A 7,582-nucleotide genomic window follows, 5' to 3' on the forward strand; every position below is an offset into this window, starting at 1 on the left:
CAGGGAATTTTATTTTTTAATTTTTTTAAGGCAAACATCTATTGAATATTCAGTCATAAAGGACATTACAAAACATACATCACACCCATTTAACAATATTTTAAATAAAAGATAAAGGTAGGCCTGCAGGCCTCAGCACAGCAATCAATTTACACATTTACAAAGTATTTATCCCTTTCTCTCTATAACATAAACTAATAATTGCTCCTGTCAAGGAGATAACTGATTTGGGACCCCACACATACCTGTAAAAATTAGGGACAATCCTCAGTAAATAAATCCCAGGCCACAAGCCTTCCCCTCTGTGTGGAGTTTCTCCTGCTGCTGGCTGGACTATGTTGCCCCCCCCCCCCCCGCCCCGTCTGCCATAGGTGATGCCATGGAAGCAGCTTCGGCAGGGTTACAGATGCCTCTTACACAAAGATTACAAACACTCGAGACACTGCGCTGGGTATGCCTGATGCAGCTACTTATATAGGTCAAAGAATTTTCTAGAAGAGTAGTCGGGGAGGGGGAGGACAGAATGTTCAAACTATTGAACAGTGGCACTTATTTCACATGCCAGTAAGGTAATGCTCAAGATCTTGCAAGGTAGACTCCAGCAATTAATGGAACGAGAATTGCCAGATGTACAAGCTGGGTTTAGAAAAGGCAGAGGAACTAGAGACCAAATTGCCAATATCTGCTGGATAATGGAGAAAGCCAGGGAGTTTCAGAAAAACATCTATTTCTGTTCTATTGACTATTCTAAAGCCCTTGATTGTGTGGATCATAACAAATTGTGGCAAGTTCTTGGTGGTATGGGGATACCATGTCATCTTGTCTGCCTCCTGAGGAATCTGTATAATGACCAAGTAGCCACAGTAAGAACAGACCATGGAACAACAGACTGGTTTAAGATTGGGTAAGGAGTACCGCAGGGTTGTATACTCTCACCCTACCTATTCAACCTGTACGCAGAACACGTCATGCGACGTGCTGGGCTTGATGAAGCCAAGGCTGGAGTTAAAATCACTGGAAGAAACATTAACAATCTCAGATATGCAGATGATACCACTTTGATGTCTGAAAGCAAGGAGGAGCTGAGGAACCTCATGACGAAGGTGAAAGAAGAAAGTGCAAAAGCTGGGTTGCAGTTAAACCTCAAAAAAAACAAGATTATGGCAACCAGCTTGAGTGATAACTGGCAAATAGAGGGAGAAAACGTGGAGGCAGTGACAGACTTTGTCTTTCTAGGTGCAAAGATTACTGCAGACGCTGACTGCAGCCAGGAAATCAGAAGACGTTTACTTCTTGAGGGGAGAGCAATGACAAATCTTGATAAAATAGTTAAGAGCAGAAACATCACACTGACAACAAAGGTCCACATAGTTAAAGCAATGGTATTCCCCGTAGTAACCTATGGCTGCAAGAGCTGGACCATAAGGAAGGCTGAGCGAAGGAAGATAGATGCTTTTGAATTGTGGTGTTGGAGGAAAATTCTGAGAGTGCCTTGGACTGCAAGAAGATCAAACCAGTCCATACTCCAGGAAATAAAGCCAGACTGCTCACTTGAGGGAATTATATTAAAGGCGAAACTGAAGTACTTTGGCCACATAATGAGAAGACAAGACACCCTGGAGAAGATGCTGATGCTAGGGAAAGTGGAAGGCAAAAGGAAGAGGGACCAACCAAGGGCAAGATGGATGGTTGATATTCTGGAGGTGACAGACTCGACCTTGGGGGAGCTGGAGGTGGCGATGGCTGACAGAAAGCTCTGGCGTGGGCTGGTCCATGAAGTCACGAGGAGGTGGAAGCAACTGAACGAATAAACAACAAAGGGGGAGGACCAATGGTAATGCAGTGCCTCAGTAGGGACGCATGCTGCAAGCGAACGTGAGCTTCCTAAACATTTCTACATCTATATTACGCTATTTGGCACTTATTGCATAATACAACAATCCATACTTTAAAACTAAAAGAGAGTATTATGTGATTAAATTAAAATGCAAAGCCACTTTTTTTTTTTGAGACATTAGCATATGCCTGGGCACACCCGGCACACCCTGTACGCATGTCTATGACCAGAGGTGAATTTAATTACTTGCAAATGAAAAAAGTGACAAAACAGTGTGGCTGAATAGCTTTGACCCAAAAGTCAAAAGGAGGAATTGTTAATCTTTTAACTAAAATGCAGATTTTTTCACTACAATCCACCTCCTTGCCATATGAACAGAATACAGAACATTATATCAGCAACGCAACACCACTATGGTTTTTAAATATGGCTCCGTAGATCCAGATGTTGACAGAGTCCACCTATTTATAACACCCTCTGTTTGAAAAGGACCAGATGAGATGAAAACATCCCTGAGGAAACATGGGCAAAGTGACTATCCTCCATGGAGCCATTAAGAAATAACACACTTGTCTTTTCTATCTTCTGTGATTTCTCTGCTGTCTGATAAAGTATGTGTTCTGCCTGAAGTCCTTTCCACATACCAGGCATTTAAATGGTTTCCCCCCAGTGTCAATTCTTTGATGTGAAGTAACCTCATCCTTCCATCTGAAGCATGTGCCACATTCTAGGCATTTAAATGATTTCTCCACCTTGTGCATTCTTTGATATATGGTAAGTGTTCCATTCCAAGAGAAGCTCTTTCCACACTCCAGACATTTAAATGGTTTCTACCCAGTGGGGGTTCTCCAGTGGTTATCAAGAACTGATTTACAAGCAAACCTTTCCCCATACACAGGGTACTTGTTCTTTCTCTCTCTTTTGTGCATGTATGTGTGTGCGTGTTTGGTGGGCTGGAATTTCATGGAAGTGAACATCCAAATAAGCAAAAGATTTATTTCTCTCCTTGTTTGTTTGGTTTCCCTTCCACTTCTTCATTTCCTCCTGATTCCCAGTATTCTCTTTCACATCTGCACACTTACGCTTTTCCTCCCACAATTGATGGGATTCCCTGTCATTTCTTGTCTCCCACACATCCCCTGCAGAAATGAAAAGAGAAAACAAATGTGAATGCAAAGAAGAAATTGGGACTTTCAGATCAGAGGAAATCAACTGCTGCAGGGAACGCAGAATATAATTGCCAGGTCTGACTGGATGTGAGCTCAAAAGCCGAGAGGCTGGTCCTGCCACAAATGAGACTCTGCTGATTGATATGATATTAACTGCAAATCAAAGAGTGAATACCGTTGAACATGACTAGGAGAACTGTTGTGACAGGCTTTAACAATTTAAAGCAACAGGAATCTCGGGTGATCAGGGTAAAATTCCTAGGACCTTGTAGATACAGAGTTTCTAGTTTTATAGCTTTATTACCAAGACAGCAGATGGTGTGGGATGCTGCCTTCAACCAAAAGGGAAATGCAATAGTTACACTGAACTATCCATTCATACTTACAGACGCACACCTCCAGCTGGCCAGGCCAGGGTGTAGCATAGGGATTTAGGACAGAAGTTCTCACAAGCACACTTCATTGTCCAGGGTTCTGCTGTATCGCTAATTTGTTTCTCTTTGTTCCAGGGTTTTTATACTCTTTTGGGATGGCATGGGATGTCTCCTCAAGGCATTTCACCCAGTTCCTTGAATGTAGCCAACTTGCAGCCAGGTGAAACCAGTTCTGGAGATTTGCTGCCTCACAGCTCCAGGCATCTTCTTGTTATCTTTGCAAGGTCAACTCCGGCTGGGCAGACACATCCTACTGTTTGTCATATAGGCCATATTTGCCTTCCCAGTTCATCTCAAAATCCTCTTTTCCTTATCTTGGGGCTTGATCGGAGTCTTTGCACCCTTTTCTCCCAGTCCTCGCCTTATGCTACAGGGAGGAAGAAGCCAGACACACACCCATTCTGCCCTTCGCTACTTCTTGGCTTTTTCAGCCAAGAAAATAAGAACAGATCCCTACACAGAGCCAATAAGTAACTGAAAGACAAACAAAATGTAGCTCCTTGGGCCTCTAGGTAAGGGCCCGTACCTCTAAGCTAGCACCAAACAAAAGACAATTGACCAAAGGTGGTTTTGCATGCCAGTAGCAACCTCAAGGACTGAGTACAACTAGACATACAATACCACCTACAATAAACAGAAATGCAGTTACAGAAAGAAAGGCAATTTTAGAGGAAAACAATTACACTCATCACGCTGGGTCTGCCCAGAAGCAGAAGCCAGGAGAGCTCCTCGAACCTGTACAGCAGCCTTCCTGAACCTGGTTCCCCCCAGGAGTGTTGGGCTACAACTTACATAATTCCCAGGCAGCATGGCTGGGAATTGTGGTCTGACACATCTGGAGGGCACCAGGATGACCAAGGCTACTTTATTAAAGTAACTGGAGATTCCCCCCACCCACCCCCTCGCTCCACATGCATCCAACCATCCAGAGGGCACCCACATTTTCCAAAATTAAGCACAGCTTGCTTCCAAAATTAAGATCAGGAGCCAAAGTAAGATGAGGACTCTGGAGCAAATTCATCCCTAGCAGCTCTCTTTAGGTATTATACAGTAACCCCACCCCACCCCCTTTGAAGAAAGAAAGCAGGAAACATAAAAGTTAAAGGGGACATTTGAAAAGCAGCCCCAGTCTCAGCTATGTGGAGCTCAAGAATGCCTCCTCTTCCCTCCCCTCTTTGCAGACCCCAAGAAGAATAGTTAAACCAAATACTTTCCAGAGACATGCACATGTCCAGTCAGCCAGGCTGCTGCAACACCCCTGGCTTGAAATGCAATACCGCTTCCCTGTTTCCTCCCCAAAAGACCCCCCCCCACACACACCCGTAGAATGATGTTGCCTTCAGCTCCCCCAAGCAGCAGGAGCTGGCAGCCCTCAGCCTTGCAAGGCCGTGAGTGGGGCAAGCCGTGTTGCCTCCTACTGGAGCCAAGTGTTCACTCAGAGTCTTTTGTGAGTCTCTCTCTCTCTGGTTTGTGGGTTTTGCCATGCACCCACACCGCGGCATGATCCTTATCCTACAAAATCACCAGGTAGGGGCTCCGCTGTCTGCGAAGAGCACCTGGATCTATGCTGGGCCAGAAGGAAGTAGCACAGGAAGGTAAGGCTTAGCCAGAATGGTCCAAACTGACCTACTGGCCCCATAAGGAGAGCCAGTGTGGTGTAGTGGTTACAGTGTCGTACTGGGACTCAGGAGGTCTGTGCTCTAGTCCCCACTCAGCCATGAAGCTCACTGGGTGACTTTGGGCCAGTCACTGACTCTCAGCCTAACTTACCTCACAGAGTTGTTGTGAGGATAAGATGGAGAGGAGGACCTTGCAAGAGGAAAAAAAGCAGGATGGAAATGTAATCATTCCTCTCAGGCAACATCCTTACTGGTGAGTGGTGAGAATAACAGCAACTCACACCTTGTAGTGTCTCTCAAGAGAGGAGAAAGGGATCCTTACCCAGAGAGGTCTAATTCCCAGAATTCTCCAGCATGACTTCCCGGTACAGCACCCTTTGGCCTGGATGCGGCAGAGCCTGCTCCTCCTCGGTGGAGCAGAGAATCACTCTCCTCAAAGGATACCAAACCCTGAAAAAGAAGGCAGTGGCCTCTCCTCACCACAAGCTACAGATAATGTATTGGAGTTTTGGCCTCTCAGCAAAAAACCAAATCACATTCGAAATCCAAGCAAGGGCAGTGAAAAATACTGTTATGAGGACCGACCAAATAACTCAAAGCAGCAAGACTATGTAAAAACCACTCTTTCTTTACTTCTGCTCACTGACTTACAAGGGGCTTATGAGTTCCAGTTAGTGCCTGAAACAGGTCTGGGTAAGCTTCAGACGGAGGGAGGAGCTTACTTCACACCAAAGAATTCACACTGGGGGAAATGTATTTAAATGCCTGGAGTATGGAAAAAGTTTCAGTCACAATAGTATACTTAGCATGCATAAAAGAATGCACAGAGGGGAGGAACCATTTAAGGTCTGCAGTGCAGTAAGAGTTTCAGGCAGAGTGGAAACCTTACTGTACATCAAAGAATGCACACACAGGAGAACTAATTTGAATGTCTGGCATGTGGAAACAGCTTCAGCCAGAGGTATGCCCTTACCTCCCATGAAAGAATTCACACACAGGGCAAACCATTTAAATGCCCGGTATGCAGAAAGAACTTCAGACAGAATGCATACTTTATTAGACAGCAAAGAAATCACAGAAGATAGAAAAGACAAATGTGATATTTCTGGAAGAACTTTCTGGTGGAACTAATATCTTAATGAATCCATGGAGAATAATGACTTCCCCTGATTTTTAAAAAGGACATTATATTGTTCTGGAAAAAAACATGAACTAAAAAACAGGACATAAACAAGTCATTAACTGAGTAGATGTGTACAAATGAATAGATATGCCCCTGTATGTTCAGAATAGCTTATTTCTGAGTAAGTCTGCACGGGATTCCAGTATAACCTTTTCCTTTTCCGCCTTCTCTTCATTAGTGAGAGTTATCCCATCAGCCTTCAAAATTACATCACCCTTATCTCAGTTGACAGTTTCTTGCTGTCCCTCCCCCACAGTCAGAATTGCTGTCAGGAACCCTGGATTTCCTCCAAAAACACTGGAGTACTGACAGTGTTCTAGCTTCAGAGTGAAACTGAGCATGCATGACATAACTTTGGCAGCAGTTGCTGCCACAGGCTTTCATGGGGCAGAAAAATCTTTGTAAATTTTAAACTGCTCAGAATTTCACCAAACCAATGAAAGGCAGAATTCAACAAGTCTGAATAAAGTATATCAGTCATTTTCCTCAGAATTTGAGAAAAAAATGATATACTGAGCTGCAACTTGAGTAAAAAGAAAAATAGAGTAAAGAAAATAGTATCACCTTTCACCACCTTTTAACCTGTTCTATCTATGGCAATTTGTATGGGAACAGTATGAAATTTTGCACGATTGTAGATCTCATCAAGTAGATGGCAGGTTATAAGCTGTACAGGTGCCATTTTTATAACCAGTAGAATTATGAGGCTTATAATGGCAGAACATTTCTTTTGTGACTCACCTTAACTAAAGAGGCACTCCTGTGCTCCTTTAACGTATAAGTTACAAGCTGATGCAGGGCGCGTGCGTGTGTGTGTTCTTCACTGGTGTTCCTATTTATCCTACAGCCAGCCCTGGTATCTGCCACCCGAGGCAGCTGCCTCACCCTGGCTAACAGCAGGGCCGGCCCTGGCTGGAGGTAGTTCTAGGTAGGGGTAGGGGTGTGTGTGTGTGTGTTCCTCATTGGTGTTATTTATCCTACAGCCAGCCCAGGGGGCAATCTACATTACAACTTTAAACTGGTTTCAAACCTGTTTTTAGCGATTACGGCTACCAAATACAGGAATTCTGGGAATTGTAGCTCTAGGAAGAGGGGCTGCTGGGACAGGGGTCTCTAGCAAAGAATTCTCAGTACCCTCATGAAACTGCAGGATCCCTTTAGATAAACCAGTTTAAAGTTGTAATGTAGATTGCCCCCTGGTATCTGCCACCTGAGGCAGCTGCCTCACCCTGGCTACCAGCAGGGCTGGCCCTGGTTGGAGGTGGTTCTAGGTCTGTGCGTGCGTGTGTATATACAATCAGAGGCTACTAGGTCAGGCCTGTTTCTCAGCCAATTCATAT

This window comes from Heloderma suspectum, chromosome 2, assembly GCF_057233095.1.
Source record: "Heloderma suspectum isolate Gila_16-S chromosome 2, 16-S_ref, whole genome shotgun sequence".
Lineage (NCBI taxonomy): Eukaryota > Metazoa > Chordata > Lepidosauria > Squamata > Helodermatidae > Heloderma > Heloderma suspectum.